The sequence below is a fragment of the Dendropsophus ebraccatus genome, chromosome 8 (genome assembly GCF_027789765.1).
Source record: "Dendropsophus ebraccatus isolate aDenEbr1 chromosome 8, aDenEbr1.pat, whole genome shotgun sequence".
Lineage (NCBI taxonomy): Eukaryota > Metazoa > Chordata > Amphibia > Anura > Hylidae > Dendropsophus > Dendropsophus ebraccatus.
This window is the reverse complement of record NC_091461.1, coordinates 7,766,308-7,784,863: the sequence shown is the minus strand read 5'-3', so window position 1 is coordinate 7,784,863 and position 18,556 is coordinate 7,766,308. Positions and strand designations below refer to the sequence as shown.

Sequence of the window (18,556 nt, the reverse complement as noted above, 5' to 3'; positions counted from 1 at the left end):
CGCCTTTGCCCGTCTTTACAGAGTAAGCATGTTCTTTAAACCTTACCCATAAAGGTCTCTTAGTTTTTCCTATGTAGTATGACCCACAGCTGCAAATGATCGCATATACTACGAAGGGAGATTTACAGGTAATGAAATCTTTTATCATACACTCATGGCCCCCCAAGCGAATGAAGGATACATTAAGCAATTGGGTGCAGTACTTGCACTGGCCACATTTTCTGTTGCCTTGAGGCAGTGTCTTAGATAGCCAGTCAGTATTTTTTATTTTTAAATTGGAATTGTTTAGATGGTCAGCTATTGTTTTATTCTTTCTATAGGAGACACAAGGCTTCCTCTCTGCAATTTCCTTGAGGTCAGGGTCTGACTCTAAAAGGTGCCAATGTTTTTTAATGGCCTCCTGTATTGCCCCATTATTAGGGGAATTCTGAAAGATAAAATTAAATCTCCTGTCCAGGGATTTATGTTTAGCTGTATATGACAGAAGATTGGTCCTACTCTGTAAACTGGCTCTGTGACGTGCTTCTTTCACAAGAGTGTCAGGATATCCTCTTTCAGCAAATCTCTTCTCCATCTCGGCAGCCTGTTTATTAAATGAATCATCTGTAGAGTTCACCCTGCGCAGGCGCAGCATCTGTCCATAAGGAATTGCTTTCTTAACGTGCGCAGGGTGTGAGCTGCCGAAATGGAGAAGAGAGTTGCAAGAGGTGGGTTTCCTGTACACCGAGGTGTGGATCTCATTATTGCGGATATTAACTTGAACATCCAAGAATTCAAGGGAATCGCCGCCAAATTTGGAAGTAAAAAGCATATTAACGTGATTGTGTGTATTAAGAAACTGAATGAAATCAGAAAACTGTGCCTCTGTGCCCTGCCAAACAATAAAGATGTCATCGACAAAACGGTGATAAGACTTAATGAACTTAATATAAGGGTTGGTAGTGGAAAAAACAACATCGTGTTCCAGCTTAGCGAGAAACAAATTGGCATACGTACAGGAGACCGGCGTGCCCATGGCAGTGCCGATCTCCTGTCGATACCAACTGTCCTCGTAGCGGAACACGTTGTTGGTGAGAATAAAACGTAAAGCTTCACCAATAAAATTGACCATGGCAGTGGGGTTGTTACCCTGAGTGACATACCACTTGACAGCCTCCACACCCGCATCATGAGGGATGCGGGTGTAGAGGCTCTCCACATCAATAGAGGCCAGAGCACACTCCTCCGTCCATGCAATGTCACCAAGGACTTTAAGAAAGTCACTGGAATCTTTTAGAAAAGTTGGAGTATTTTTAAGGATCGGGTTTAGGAGCCAATCTAAGAACTGAGACAGGCTTTCAGTCACGGAGTTAATGGCTGACACTATAGGACGCCCAGGCGGCGCTTCCAAGGACTTGTGCACCTTGGGTAGGAAGTACCACCTGGGCGGTCTAGGGGCATCTGGGAGGAGTTTCTCTGCTAGATTCTTGTCCACTGCACCCTCTCTTGTGTGCTTGCTGAGCAACTTCCTGAGCCCATCTTGTATGCCTAACATAGGGTCCTTGTTAAGTACAATGTATGTGTTACTGTCCCCTAATTGGCGTTGGGCTTCAGTGTTGTAATATACTTTGGACATTATAACTGCCGCCCCTCCCTTATCGGCTCTGCGTACTACCAGGTCTTGACGTGACTTCAGCCAACGGATGGCTCTATTTTCCCTTTCGGTGACATTCATGGATGCGGGTGGGTATATTAGTGCCCTGACATCCCTAAGTACAGACTTGTGGAATAGGTCAAGTGGCCCTCCAGGTGTCAACTGTGGGGTAAAAGTAGATTTTTTCCCCCCCGTGAAGCTGGAGACTGTGGTGATAGGAGGAGTATCAGGGGGAGCAGGAATGTCCGCTAAGATGCGCAGACATTCAATCTCCTCCGCATTAAAGCCTATAGGTGCTTGGAACCCTAGGGGCCCTATGGAGCATCTGGACACTGGATTCTGCTGTTGTGAAGTGAATTTATTGGTAGCGAAATATTTTACTAGGTTGACCTTTCTAATGGCTTTAAAAAGGTCAACTTCAAACCCTATGGGGTCAAAATTCTCAACTAGACCAAAATTAAGTCCCTTAGATAAGACTTGGAGGCAGTCCGAGGGGACATCAGTTCCTGAGATGTTGATTACATTGTTAGGTAATTCTAACGTTTCCATGACACGTTTTTTCTCTTCCTGCCTCCTTTTCCTCGTTGACCTCCACTTTTTGCCCCCCCTTCTGGTCTTCCTCCTAAAGGGGCGGCACGTGATGAGTTTGAGGAGGATGCGGGACCCATCTCTGTATTGCTGGTATAGTCGTCCGATCCGCTGGATTCCGACTCCGTGGTGTATACATCGCTCATGTACTTGCGTCTGGGAGGACCTCTTCTATGTTTCTGGCTCCAATCAAACACATGCTGGGTATCGTAGTCAAGTTTGTCCCTCATAAACTTGTCTTTCTTTCTTTCTTTTGTTTCATTTTGGAGGGCAATAAGCTTGGTCTCGAGTCTGGCAAAGAAAGTGTTAGCCTGTTCATCCGAGACCCTATTACGTAGCTCATGCTTAGCTTTGCATAGATCTGTTGTGATAGTCTCATACTCTTTGCAATGTCGCTGGAGTGTAATAGACATTAGGTGCATGGCATGTTTCTGATGTGCCATCTGCCAGGCGTGAATGAATTCCGGGTCATCTTGGTATAATGATGGTGCCTTATATGACCGCAGGCCTCTCGGAACTCTATTATTCTCCTCGTAGGCTCTAAGGGAGTTAATGGTCCAGAACAATCTGGTCTCCCGGTCCGCTAGATGTGATATACGATACTCCAGTGCTCTTGTGCTGATGACTTGCACTGATTCCTTTGCGTTACATGACGCAAAAAACGCATCCGCTCCCTCCCTCCCTGCTTGTAGAGCCTGCACTGGAAGAGTAGACTCTGCCGTTTGGATTTCCATGCTGGATGTGTGGTGTGCTGAGTAGAGAAACAGGTAAACAATTGCAAGGAGGAGAAACAGCTGACCCGCACCACTACACAATAGTCCAATGCTTATGGATCCACGGACTTAGATTGGCAGGATACACCGTGATGCAAAACGGCTGTGCGCCGGGGGTGCAAGATGATGAGGGAGTAGTACACTGTGTGTAAGGTAGACGAAGACAGCACTCACCCGGTCTGTATCAGCTCAGTTTATTCCATGCACCGCTGGTGGCAGGGAGGGAGAGGTGAGGACGCGCACTGGGACGGCCGTTTCGGGGACACGCCCCCTTTGTCGACCAGATAATGACGTCATGTGGTGAGAGGTGTGCTATATACACAGGTACCGTGCACGTGATCAATTAAGGAGAAAAATATGTGTTAAACAAATAACAGAGACATTTACACAAAAACACTGAAATCGTTACGCTCGTTGAGGCCGAGCGGACCCGTTGCGTTGAGTCGGGAGATCCAGAGGGACTCTTTTCTCAGAAGTGTCTGATGTTTATCAGCTCCCTCCGGTATGGTATTAACTCTTTCTAGTCCGAGAAACTTTAGGTTCCTGGTGTCGCCGTGATGGACAGTTCGTACATGTTCTATAAGGCGTGGAACGCCTTTGCCCGTCTTTACAGAGTAAGCATGTTCTTTAAACCTTACCCATAAAGGTCTCTTAGTTTTTCCTATGTAGTATGACCCACAGCTGCAAATGATCGCATATACTACGAAGGGAGATTTACAGGTAATGAAATCTTTTATCATACACTCATGGCCCCCAAGCGAATGAAGGATACATTAAGCAATTGGGTGCAGTACTTGCACTGGCCACATTTTCTGTTGCCTTGAGGCAGTGTCTTAGATAGCCAGTCAGTATTTTTTATTTTTAAATTGGAATTGTTTAGATGGTCAGCTATTGTTTTATTCTTTCTATAGGAGACACAAGGCTTCCTCTCTGCAATTTCCTTGAGGTCAGGGTCTGACTCTAAAAGGTGCCAATGTTTTTTAATGGCCTCCTGTATTGCCCCATTATTAGGGGAATTCTGAAAGATAAAATTAAATCTCCTGTCCAGGGATTTATGTTTAGCTGTATATGACAGAAGATTGGTCCTACTCTGTAAACTGGCTCTGTGACGTGCTTCTTTCACAAGAGTGTCAGGATATCCTCTTTCAGCAAATCTCTTCTCCATCTCGGCAGCCTGTTTATTAAATGAATCATCTGTAGAGTTCACCCTGCGCAGGCGCAGCATCTGTCCATAAGGAATTGCTTTCTTAACGTGCGCAGGGTGTGAGCTGCCGAAATGGAGAAGAGAGTTGCAAGAGGTGGGTTTCCTGTACACCGAGGTGTGGATCTCATTATTGCGGATATTAACTTGAACATCCAAGAATTCAAGGGAATCGCCGCCAAATTTGGAAGTAAAAAGCATATTAACGTGATTGTGTGTATTAAGAAACTGAATGAAATCAGAAAACTGTGCCTCTGTGCCCTGCCAAACAATAAAGATGTCATCGACAAAACGGTGATAAGACTTAATGAACTTAATATAAGGGTTGGTAGTGGAAAAAACAACATCGTGTTCCAGCAGTTTACAGAGTAGGACCAACCTTCTGTCATATACAGCTAAACATAAATCCCTGGACAGGAGATTTAATTTTATCTTTCAGAATTCCCCTAATAATGGGGCAATACAGGAGGCCATTAAAAAACATTGGCACCTTTTAGAGTCAGACCCTGACCTCAAGGAAATTGCAGAGAGGAAGCCTTGTGTCTCCTATAGAAAGAATAAAACAATAGCTGACCATCTAAACAATTCCAATTTAAAAATAAAAAATACTGACTGGCTATCTAAGACACTGCCTCAAGGCAACAGAAAATGTGGCCAGTGCAAGTACTGCACCCAATTGCTTAATGTATCCTTCATTCGCTTGGGGGGCCATGAGTGTATGATAAAAGATTTCATTACCTGTAAATCTCCCTTCGTAGTATATGCGATCATTTGCAGCTGTGGGTCATACTACATAGGAAAAACTAAGAGACCTTTATGGGTAAGGTTTAAAGAACATGCTTACTCTGTAAAGACGGGCAAAGGCGTTCCACGCCTTATAGAACATGTACGAACTGTCCATCACGGCGACACCAGGAACCTAAAGTTTCTCGGACTAGAAAGAGTTAATACCATACCGGAGGGAGCTGATAAACATCAGACACTTCTGAGAAAAGAGTCCCTCTGGATCTCCCGACTCAACGCAACGGGTCCGCTCGGCCTCAACGAGCGTAACGATTTCAGTGTTTTTGTGTAAATGTCTCTGTTATTTGTTTAACACATATTTTTCTCCTTAATTGATCACGTGCACGGTACCTGTGTATATAGCACACCTCTCACCACATGACGTCATTATCTGGTCGACAAAGGGGGCGTGTCCCCGAAACGGCCGTCCCAGTGCGCGTCCTCACCTCTCCCTCCCTGCCACCAGCGGTGCATGGAATAAACTGAGCTGATACAGACCGGGTGAGTGCTGTCTTCGTCTACCTTACACACATTATAGTAGTTATATTTTTGTATATAGGAGCAGTATTATAGTAGTTATATTCCTGTATATAGGGGGCAGTATTATAGTAGTTATATCCCTGTATATAGGGGCAGTATTATAGTAGTTATATTCCTGTATATAGGAGCAGTATTATAGTAGTTATATTCCTGTATATAGGAGCAGTATTATAGTAGTTATATTCCTGTATATAGGAGCAGTATTATAGCAGTTATATTCCTGTATATAGGAGCAGTATTATAGTAGTTATATTCCTGTATATAGGGGCAGTATTATAGTAGTTATGCTTCAGGAAGATACAGGTGTCAGCACTGTCTGAATACTGCTCAATCAGTAGCTGTGCGCTGGAGTCGGATTAAGGGCTAATAAACTGCACTGGTAAGTAGCCGCGGTGCTCGAACAAAGACAAGGGCAGTACGGTGTATAAAATAGAAAATAAGTCCAAGCACTCACCGGATGAAGGGATCTCTTTGTGCGTTTATTCAAGACATCACAGGGAGGGAGCGGTGGCAAGGGTGCGAGAGCGTGTAGCAGACCACGCTACACGCTCTCGCACCCTTGCCACCGCTCCCTCCCTGTGATGTCTTGAATAAACGTACAAAGAGATCCCTTCATCCGGTGAGTGCTTGGACTTATTTTCTATTTTATACATTATAGTAGTTATATTCCTGTATATAGGGGCAGTATTATAGTACAGTGGTACCTTGGTTTAAGAGTAACTTGGTTTAAGAGCGTTTTGGTTTAAGAGCTCACAGTTTTTCAAAATTGTGACTTGGTTTAAGAGCATTGCTTTGGTTTAAGAGCTCCCTGTACTGGGTGGGAGCGCAAGTTGAGGAGCAGCATGGTCTGCATAGCGGGGTCTACAGCACTGTACTCTGACCTAAGAAATCTCCCTTATCTTCCAAATCATAGCAGATTCAGTTCAGGCTGGGGCCTACATCAGGGGACAGGACTGTGGAGGTAATCTCTTCATAGATGTAACCTCTCTCTCCCCGGACAGAGAGCGCTGCATGTATGTGCCCACATCTGTCCTGCTCATTCCTTCCTGCTCCCTGCAGTCTTTGTCCGCCCTTGTGTTTCCCATTCTCTTCATTACTGTACAGTAACTTATAATATTACATATTCTGCTGTTTCTGTTTGTTTTACATGTAATTCAGAATATTAAATCATTATTTTTGGGGTGTGGACCCAATTGTCTGCATTTCTATGATTTCTTATGGAAAAATTTGCTTTGGTTTAAGAGTGGATTTGGATTACAAGAATGGTCCTGGAACGAATTATGCTCGTAATCCAGGGCACCACTGTAGTTATATTCCTGTATATAGGGGCAGTATTATAGTAGATATATTCTTGTAACATTTGTTATTGTTAGAGTTGCTCTTTTAGTCACTCAGTAACACTTATTTTTGGCGTCTTCCGCTATTACTGATATTTCCCTCGCACCTCCCACGCTGAAGTGATGTAAATAATAGTGAACTTGGAAAACATCGCTCCAGTAATTTCCCACACCACAGTTCACATTCTGCTGTATAACAGTGTGTGTATATATATAATATACAAGTACTGTAAGTCACTTTTGTGTGTCAGAAGTTTGTAGCCTGATGCAATCCGTACTAGAGCAGACACCGGCTTGTGAGTTTCACCAACCGCTATGTGTGCTGCCCTATTTTTATTGCTGGACTGTTACCCCAATTCCTCGTAGATTGCAAGCTCTTGAGCCCAAGGCCTTCTCTGGTAGTGTCAGTGTCTGACACCTGAATCCTCTGGCTTGTAAAGTCCTGTGGAATATGTTGGCACTACATAAAGATGACTATCGTTGCTCACAGAAGTTGTCACTTCCCTTTTCCCCAGTCCTTTCCCCATGAGAAAAGAGGAACAGTGAGGATAATGGGAATATGACAAACATGATGGTAAGGATAATCAGGAGAGCAGACGTTCTGGCTGATCACTTTGTGCAGGATATCTGTATATCTGATGCAGTGTGATTCTCCTAGATCTCGTACAGGTTGCGCTGTCTCCTCGCCACCGGCAACTGGATGTGTTGTGTGTGGATCTATTTATAGGTCTGGTGGAGGCAGCGACACCGCGTTTCAGTCTAATAATAGCCGATTCCTCAGTTGTAATGTGCACAGAGAAGATTTGCGCATCCACAGCTGCAAGATGCAACGCCCAGTGCCCTGGATAAGACGGATGGAGCCTGTGCAGGTGCCGGTGACTGAGTACAGGGAGACCAGGGCAGAAATGGTGGCTTATTACAGCCCTGCACAGCTGAGAAGTATATTTAGAGGGGCTCTCCATCTGCACAGGGGATTTAACTCTTTCTGTGCTAGAACTGAATTTTCCCACAATGTTGTAACCCCTGGAATGAGAAGGGTTAACAGAAGAATATACTGAGGATTACACCCAGCATACAGGACAGGAGAAGTGGTACTGTGCACTGTATATATATATACTGAGGATTACACCCAGCATACAGGACAGGAGAAGTGGTACTGTGCACTGTATATATATATACTGAGGATTACACCCAGCATACAGGACAGGAGAAGTGGTACTGTGCACTGTATATATATATATACTGAGGATTACACCCAGCATACAGGACAGGAGAAGTGGTACTGTGCACTGTATATATATACTGATGATTACACCCAGCATACAGGACAGGAGAAGTGGTACTGTGCACTGTATATATATATATATATATTATACTGAGGATTACACCCAGCATACAGGACAGGAGAAGTGGTACTGTGCACTGTATATATATATATACTGAGGATTACGCCCAGCATACAGGACAGGAGAAGTGGTACTGTGCACTGTATATATATATACTGAGGATTACACCCAGCATACAGGACAGGAGAAGTGGTACTGTGCACTGTATATATATATATATATATATATATATATATATATATATATATATATATACACACATGCTGAGGATTACACCCAGCATACAGGACAGGAGAAGTGGTACTGTGCACTGTATATATATATACTGAGGATTACACCCAGCATACAGGACAGGAGAAGTGGTACTGTGCACTGTATATATATATATATATATATATATATATATATATACACACATGCTGAGGATTACACCCAGCATACAGGACAGGAGAAGTGGTACTGTGCACTGTTAGATAAAATTGGACTTAATCCCTGGATAGTTCAGTGGATTTGTGGTTGGCTGAAGGATAGATATCAGAGGGTTGTTGTTAATGGTGTATATTCCGAGCAGAGACTGGTTACAAGTGGTGTGCCACAAGGGTCTGTTCTGGGTCCTATTCTTTTTAATACGTTTGTAAGTGACATAGGAGAAGGGTTGGTAGGTAAAGTTTGTCTGTTTTCTGATTACACAAAAGTGTGCAACAGGGTTGATATTCCTGGAGGTGTCAGTAATATGGAAAATGATTTAGCTTTGCTAGATAAGTGTCCAAACAGTGGAAATTGAAGTTCAACGTTTCCAAATGTAAAATAATGCACTTAGGGAGGAGAAATCCTCTCTGCGAGTATCACATCGGCAGTACTGTGTTGGAAAAGACTTTAGAAGAGAAGGATTTAGGGGTAGTGACTTCTGACAGCCTAAAAGCGACTCTGTACCAACAATCTGTCCTCCCTCAACCGCCTGTACCTTCGGATAGCTGCTTTTAATCCAAGATCTGTCCTGGGTTCCGTTTGGCAGGTGATGCAGTTATTGTCCTAAAAACAACTTTTAAACTTGCAGCCCTGTGTCAAATTGGCGTGGCCTCGAGTGTGTGTGCCCAAGCCTTGCACCGCCTTCCGTCCCTCCTCCCCACCCTTCTCATTATTAGGTATACCCTGGGCAGGATTTTTCCTATTCATCACTTGTCTAAACACTGCACAGGTGCCTTAACGATCCAACACACAGGGCCGCTTTAACCAGAGGGCACATGGTGCACGTGCATCGGGCCCACTGGTTAAAGTCACATGACAGGGGCCCCCCTGAGCAGGACCCTATTTGCCATTAGGTACCTTTACACACACTCACTCATCCGCCTGCCACTTATGGCCGCATCAGTGGATGAGTGAGTGAGTGAGTTACTGTGGCGCTGTATCTGTCTGTTATGGGGCGCTGCTCTCCCTATTCGGATCACTTAATTCGGTGTGGTAACTCGGAGGCCGCACAGACAAAACTGCAGCCTCCTTCTTCCCATTAGTGAAGCAGCAGAGCTCAAGCAGCTCTCCTACTCCACCAATGAAGGAAGGAGCTGTGAGTCAGGACCGCCCACCATTCGGCCAGAGATGTCCCCTCCTCCTGCCAGACTGACTGCCTCACACTGAGGTAAGGACCAACATACAGCTGCAGCCGCTGGGGCCTGGTGTGCTGTGGGCTGATTGCTGGCCTGGTGTGCTGTGGGCTGATTGCTGGCCCATTGCATGCTGCCGCTGGGCTATCTGCTTACCTAGTTGTTCCCCCATTCCCCTTCCCAGCAAGTGTAGTTTAGGCTGCTGATAAGTGTGGGTAGATGCTCCAGATCAGAGGGGGCACTTGGTAACAAGCTGCTATGTGATTGGATGTATGGCTTTTGGTTTGGCCATGTGCTTTGAAGGCTAGCCCCAGCCAGGCCCGCTTCTGCCATGAGGCGGAATGAGCCTTCCACCTCAGGCGGCAGATTTTGCGGTCCGGCAGGGGGCGGCATTATGTCCCCCCTGCTGTCATTTTTGTTAAGTAACACTTAACAAAAATGACAGCGGCCGCTCACCTGTCCCGTCGCCCGCGCTCTCCACATCCCGTCAGGTCCCGCGATGTCACCCTGCAGCTGTCACGGACCTCCAGGCTGTGGTTGGTGAGTGCCCGGGGTCGGTGGGGGACGCGCTGGGGTGATCGGGTCGCGCGGGACCGCCCGGCGCGACCCGATCACCCCACTCACTCACCACAGCCTGGAGGTCCGTGACAGCTGCAGGGTGACATCGCGGAACCTGACGGGATGTGGAGACAGCAGAGAGCGCGGGCCGGCTGCGGTGTGAGACAGGCGAGTGGATGGCTGCGGCCGCGGGGGTGGGGGGGGGGGGTGTGGCCGTCTGAGGTCTGCCTCTGGCCCCAGCACCTCTCTCCTGTTATCATCCAGCTTTCCCTGATCACAGAATGACAGATAAGTGATGCCATGCCTGCTTCACCTTCCCTCCTATCTTTATTACTAGATGGGTATACCATTCAGGAGCCTGGAAAAGATGAAGTGGTAATGTCAATGGATTTAGCTACCTGTCAGATGGCAGCCTGTATGACTCAGCTTTCTCAGGCTTCTGAATTGATCATATCCAGGAGAGTTTAACTATAAAGCACTGTAAGGGATAAGGTAATGACGTGGGACCCATGCTTTTATAGTTCGTCACCATTGCACCTTCTCATCCTTTATAGGTTATCATCTTCCTTGTCCTCCCCCCCCCCCCATGCCATGAGAGGTGATCAACTATAAAGCATGGGTGAAGGGGGATGCTGGTCACAGCTTTTATATATGTATGTGTGCTGTGTATACACTGCTGGTATATATGTATGTATGTACACTGTGTATACACTGCTGGTATGTATGTATGTATGTACGCACGCTGTGTATACACTGCTGGTATATATGTATGTATGTACACTGTGTATACACTGCTGGTATGTATGTATGTATGTACGCTGTGTATACACTGCTGGTATATATGTATGTATGTACGCTGTGTATACACTGCTGGTATATATGTATGTGTGCTGTGTATACACTGCTGGTATATATGTATGTGTGCTGTTTATACACTGCTGGTATATATGTATGTGTGCTGTGTATACAATGCTGGTATATATGTATGTATGTGTGCTGTGTATACACTGCTGGTATATATGTATGTATGTGTGCTGTGTATACACTGCTGGTATATATGTATGTATGTGTGTTGTGTATACACTGCTGGTATATATGTATGTATGTGTGTTGTGTATACACTGCTGGTATATATGTATGTGTGCTGTGTATACACTGCTGGTATATATGTATGTGTGCTGTGTATACACTGCTGGTATATATGTATGTATGTATATATGTGTGCTGTGTATACACTGCTGGTATATATGTATGTATGCTGTGTATACACTGCTGGTGTATATATTTATATGTATGCTGTGTATTCACTGTGTATGCTTTCCCTGGATCCCAACCACTCGCTCTTTTAAGATTTTACATGTAGTGCAGATGAACCACAGATTACTTAACCACTTGAATGCTTTACTGAACAGTTCTTAAAGAGACAGTAAAGAGCACCCATAAAGTTCAGAAACATCAAGGTTACATCTAGGCACTTTGAATGCACTTATGTTAAAAACGCGCCATATTGCATTTTTAACATAAGTGCAATGTGGGAACATAGCTTAAGACTCCGCCCTCCCCACTTCTGGGGACGTCAGCATTCAAAGTGCCTGGATGTAACTGCAGTCTGTTATAGGGTTGTAGTGATAGGGTCATGATGTGGCGGTATTATGTAATGGTATCATTGGTGTAATCTTTTTGTTTTGTTCAGAGCAGTTTTAGGGCAATATGTAATCACTGTATGATGGAAGTAGTGTTATAGGGTAACTACCATATGTACTGGGGCTCTTAATACAGTGTGGTGGCACTTTTTGGACAATATACTGTTTGTGGAGCACCGATTCTGAAAACACTGGGTTTGGGGGTGGGGTGGGGGTTGTGGAGAGCCAAAAGGAGGGGGGCCCACTGTTGGGGCATTTGCACCGGGCCTACCAGTGTATTAAAACGGCCCTGCCAACACATGTGCAGTGATGAATAGGAAAAATCCTGCCCAGAGCATACCTAATGATGAGGAGGGTAGGGAGGAGGGACGGAGAGGTGCCTATGCCAATTCGACAAATGGCTACAAGTTTAAAAGTTGTTTTTTAGGACAATACCTGCATCCCCTGCCGAACGAACCCCAGGAGAGATCTTGGATTAAAAGCAGCTGGGGGGGGGGGGGGGGGGGGGGGGGAGATTGTGGGTACAGAGTCACTTTAAAACGAGTCACCAGTGCGGCCAGGTGGTGGGAAAAGCAAATCGTATGCTGGGCTGTATATATAGAATGGTATGCTGAGCTATGATGGAAATCTTTATATATGTTACAGGACTAAATAAGGGTCAGGAGGGAAGTGTTTTTAGTAAAAAAACTGAGCTCAAGAACAAGAGGACACAGTGAGAGGTTAGTTGGGGGAAACATCGGAAGCAATGTGAGAAAATATCACTTTGAAAGAGTAGTAGATACTTGGAACAAACTTCCAGCAGAGGTGGTTGGTAAATCTACAATGAGATAATTTAAACATGCCTGGGATAAACATACATCTATCCTGAGATAATAAGAAAGGAAATACTAAAAGGGCCGACTAGATGGACCCAGTGGTCTTCTTCTGCCGACAATCTTCTATGTTTCTATACAGAATAAGAGCATTATTATAATTTAGGGTCACATCCATATGGATTAGTAAATTGGTAAATCTACTAAAGTTTTGTTGGCATCATACATTACAGGGGCCCAATCAGTAGACAAATTTAAAGATAGATAGATAGATGATAGATAGGAGAAATACTGCGTTTACACGGAACGATTATCGTGCAAATTTGCACGATAACGATCGAATTCGAACGAGAATCGTATGTGTAAACGCAGCGGACAATCGAACGACGAGCAAGAAATCATAGTTACATAGTTAATCGGTCATTTTGATCTTTGAACATGTTCTTAAATCGTTGTTCGTCGTTCGCAAAAAATTCGCAGATCGTTCCGTGTAAACAGTCGTTCACCGATTTTACTTATCAGCGAGATAGGCTTAACCTCTTAAGGACGCATGACGTACCAAACATGTCCAAACGATTACCGGATGCAGCACTTCCCTGGTGTCTAGTGGGTGAGATCGCTCCTCCGGGACCTTGTCCGTACCTGCTGCCGGCCGGGGACCGCTCCAAGATGGCGCCGTCCCCGGCTCGGCACTCGTTTGTTTTCAGCTGCAGCAGCCGAAAGCAAACGAGTGCTGATCTCATTGATCTTTGCTGTATAACTATACAGCAAAGATCTCAATGAGAGATCAAAGTGTATATACTAGAAGTCCCCTAGGGGGAATAACCCTAACCACAGGGGGAATAACCCTAACCCCAGGGGGAATAACCCTAACCCCAGGGGGAATAACCCTAACCCCAGGGGGAATAACCCTAACCCCAGAGGGGCTTCTAGTAAATGTGTAAAAAAAAAAAAAAAAAGTATTGTTATAAGTAAAAAGCCCCCTCCCCTAATAAAAGTCTAAATCACCCCCCTTTTACCAGGTTTTAAATAAAAGTAAATAAATAAATAAACAAACATGTTTGCTATCGCCGCGTGTGTAATCGCCCGAACTATTAATCACATTCCTGATCTCGCACGGTAAATGGCGTAAGCAGAAAAAAATCCCAAAGTGCATCAAAAAGTCGTATATGCGCAATCAAGGTACCAAAAGAAAGAACAGATTATGGCGCAAAAAATGACACCTGACACAGCCCCATAGACCAAAGGATAAAAGCGCTATAAGCCTGGGAATGGAGCAATTTTAAGGAACGTATATTTGTTAACAATGGTTAGAATTTTTTATATGCCATCAGATACAATATAAGTTATACATGTTATATATCGTTTTAATCGTAACGACTTGAGGAACATGCATAACAAGTCAGTTTTACCCCAGGACGAATGGCGTAAAAACACATTCCCCCCAAATAAAAGAAACGCGTTTGTTTTTTCAATTTCACCACACTTTGAATTTTTTTCTGGTTTCGTAGTGTACCAAATGCAAAAATTCAGCCTGTCATTGCAAAGTACAATTAGTGACGCAAAAAATAAGGGCTCATGTGGGTTTCTAGGTGGAAAAATGCAAGTGCTATGGCCTTATAAACACAAGGAGGAAAAAACGAAAACGCAAAAACGTTATTAAAAAAAAAGACGTTACTTCGAAATTGTTAATCATACAATCAGGCGAATTATTGTTCCGTGCTGCCACATTTTTGGATTTCTATATTTTACACGAAGGACCCTTAGTGCTGCGGCTGGCACCCACCTTTTACCATTTTCCCGAGTGCTGTGGACTTTTTGTTTGTAGATAGATAGATAGATGGATGGATAGGAGATAGAAAGGAGATAGATAGATAGATAGATAGATAGATAGATAGATAGATAGATAGATAGATAGGAGATAGATAGATAGATAGATAGGAGATAGATAGATAGATACATAGATAGATAGATAGATAGGAGATAGATAGATAGATAGATAGATAGATAGATAGATAGATAGATAGATAGGAGATAGATAGATAGGAGATAGATAGATAGATAGATAGATAGATAGATAGATAGATAGATAGGAGATAGATAGATAGATAGATATGATGGGCACTATTATACGGGCACTGGTCTCTTAAAGACATATTCCATCTTATAATATAATGGTATGACAATATGCTCCAACCTCCAGGCCCCTTCTAAGTAAAGACTAAGAAGTGCGGGGCCCTGCAATATACCACCACTTACTATCATAGGAATGCCTCTTGTACGTTACAGGAGATTAGATTGTCAGCTCTGGGGCAGAGAGCAGCGGATTGTTACAATCTCTGTATACAATGTATCATCCCTCTGTCTTCTGGGTCACTTGTCTTAGCCTATTACCCAACTCTGACCCGTGTAACCTCCGCTAATTCCTCAATGAACTAATCATAGCCGCGAGGCCGCGCCGGCTGCCAATGCCAGGCGCCGGCTGCCAATGCCAGGCAGAGGCCTAACCATGCCTGCAGGACGGACACAGACAGAACTATAGGGTTCAGTGAATCATAGGAGAATATGAGTTCTATAGGTCTACAGCATGGCTTATAGATACTGATGTCCATCATTGCCGCGTCCATAGGTGCAGTAACCCAGCTTTCTAGAGATCCTGACTGACTTATAGATCTGGTATCAGGAGTGTAACCATAGGAGGTGCAGAAGTGACAGCTGGGCCCCAATGTCTCCTGCATAATACATAGCACATAGCAGGTAAGAGCTCTGGTATAGACTGATAAACCACCATGATTCACAATATGCCTTACAATGTCTTTACTGCAGTTCATGCATTCTATTGCTGAACCAGGAAGCTCTAGATGAACACAGCTATAAGCTCTACCCAGACAGAGTGACTGCCGCATCAGTGAGGCTCTTGGATGGTGGGGCAGTGGGCACTGCCATCCTGGTGCTGTTACTTTGTATATCTATAATACCCTCCATGGTGAGGACGGGTGGCGGTGATATCTGAACGCAGTAAGCCGCGGCGGCAGCTGCAGGATTTATGGAGCCGGTCACATATCAGGCCCAGATCACTGCAGGACAACAGATATTATTATATAAGAGGCGCGTCCCTCCCCCACACCAGGGGTAGGACGGCGGAGGGTTTATCTGCGCCACATACGACATTCATAGACCGCAGCAGGAGTATTTCTCATATACATTGGTATAATATAATGTACACACCACCTAATACCAGTGACCCTAGCGGAGCCTGTGAAGATGCTTTGTAAGGCTCCTCTAGGTGAAGGGATACATTTAAAGGGGTATTCCACTCATACATAACTTTTGATATGTTGCTGCCCATGGTGAGACTAACAATTCCTTCCATACTTGTTATTATCTATTCTGTTTCCTTCCCCCAGTTCTCAGCTCCTGCTTTCTGTTGAAGACACAAAAAAATCTGTGTGTGTGTGTGAGCTTTTCTCTCTGTCTCCCCCTCCCTTCTGAGACAGATGATGTTAATAAGTCCCTGGCAGGCTGTATCTGCACATTGTAGCGTCTTTGAAATGCTGGGAGGGGTATTCCGAGGTCAAGTTGCTGATGACCTCACTGTAATTATCACTTCCAGCATTATAAAGAAGCTATAATGTTGCAGATAAAGCCTGCCAGGGACTTGTTTACATCAGCCGTCTCAGAAGGGAGGGGGGAGGAGGGGGAGACAGAGAGAAAAGCTCACACACAGATTTTTGTGTCTTCAGCAGAAAGCAGCAGCTAAGAACAGGGGGAAGGAGACTAAATAGATAATAACAAGTCAGGAAGGAATTGTTAGTCTCACCATGGGCAGCAACATATCAAAAGTTATGTTTGAGTGGAATACCCCTTTACCATGCACACTGGGAGCTTAGAAGTGGTGCGCAAAGATGTATCATCATCCGGCAGAACGTACGTTTTCTTGCTGCGCCCTCATGAGACTTGCATTAATAAGGTTATCCAGGATTAGAAAAGCACAGTTACTTTCTTGAAAAAACAGCGCCACCCATGTCCCCAGGTTATGTGTAGTATTGCAATTCAGGTCTATTCCCGTCAGTGGAACTGAGCTGCCAAACCCCCTACACCCAACCTGCGTGGTGCTGCTTCTAGATCAGGCATGGGGAACCCTCCGCCCTCCAGTGGTTGCAAAACTACAATCCCTATCATGTTTGGAGGGTCAACAGCTGTCCAGGCATCATTGGATTTGTAGTTTTGCAACCGCCGGAGGGTGGAAGGTTCCCCATCCCTGATCTAGAAGAAGCTTGGAAAATCCCTTTAAACCAGTTTTCTTTTTTCAGGTTCAGAGCTTAAACTATACACAAAAGTAATATAATATAATATTATATATATATATATATATATATATATATATATATATATATAATATATATATATATATATAATGTAAGGTCACCATATGTAATGGGGAGAAAGTAACCTGAAGACCTGCGCCAAATCTACTAAATGTATAAAAATCCAGTCCAAGAGTCGTCCTCATCCATCAAGGTAGTTATGACCATTACTGCTTCCACAGGTGTAGTCAACCCAGCTTTCCCCTAATCCTGAATAGCAAATCTATGTAGAGAATAGAATGACTCCAATAAAAAGTTTCTTAGCTTCATTAAAACTTTTTTTTCCCCAGTTGCGTTTACCATGCAGGGGTGTGGAGAAGTTGACTAACAATTCAGCTGTAATGGCGGCCATATTAGTTGTCACCCAGCTTTCCTAGACCCAACCATGAATGTAATGAATTCCATTTTGTATAAACCTTTACATATGTTACAGAACTAAATAGGGGTTAGGAGGGAAGTGTTTTTTTTTGTTTTTTTTACAAAAAAAAAAAAACTATACTCAAGAACAAGAGGACACAGTGAGAGGTTAGCCGGGAGAAATATCAGAAGCAACACGAGAAAATATCACTTTACTGAAAGAGTAGTAGATACTTGAAACAAACTTCCATCAGATGTGGTTGGTAACTCTACAATAACAGAATTTAAAGGGCTACTCCAGCGAATATTTTTCTTTCAAATCAACTGGTTTCAGAAAGTTATAAAGATTTGTAATTTACTTCTATTTAAAAATCTCCAGTCTTCCAGTACTTATCAGCTGCTGTATGTCCGGCATGAAGTGGTGTATTCTCTCCAGTCTGACCCAGTGCTCTCTGCTGGCACTTCTGTCCATGTCAGGAACTGTCCAGAGCAGCAGCAAATACCCATTAAAAAAATCTACTGCTCTGGACAGTTCCTGACATGGACAGAGGTGGCAGTAGAGAGCACTGTGTCAGACTGTAGAGTATACACCACTTCCTGCAGCACATACAGCAGCTGATAAGTACTGGAACACTGGAGATTTTTAAATAGAAGGAAATTACAAATCTATATAACTTTCTGAAACCAACTACTTTGAGAGTAAAAGATTTCAGCTGGAGTACCCCTTTAAATTCTGTTATTGTAGATTTACCAACCACATTGGCTGGAGCATTGTTCCAAGCATCTACTACTCTTTCAGGAAAGTAATTACAAATCTATATAACTTTCTAAAACCAGTTGATATGAAAGAAAAAGATTTTCGCCGGAGTTCCCCTTTAAACCTGCCCGTGATAAACACGTATGTATCCTAAGATAATAAGAAAGGAAATACTAATAGGGCAACTGGATGGACCAGGGGGGCTTTTTCCTGCCGAGAATCTTCTATGTTTCTATGTAAGAGCAAGAATCACCCTAAGG

The 18,556-nt window shown here is 44.0% G+C and overlaps 1 protein-coding gene across 5 annotated transcripts in view; it reads right to left on the bottom strand.

The window, feature by feature from the left end:
* Positions 1–18,556, bottom strand: part of ABLIM1 (actin binding LIM protein 1) — a 179,601-nt gene that overhangs the window by 110,495 nt on the left and 50,550 nt on the right. The gene's annotated exons all lie outside the window — the stretch shown is intronic.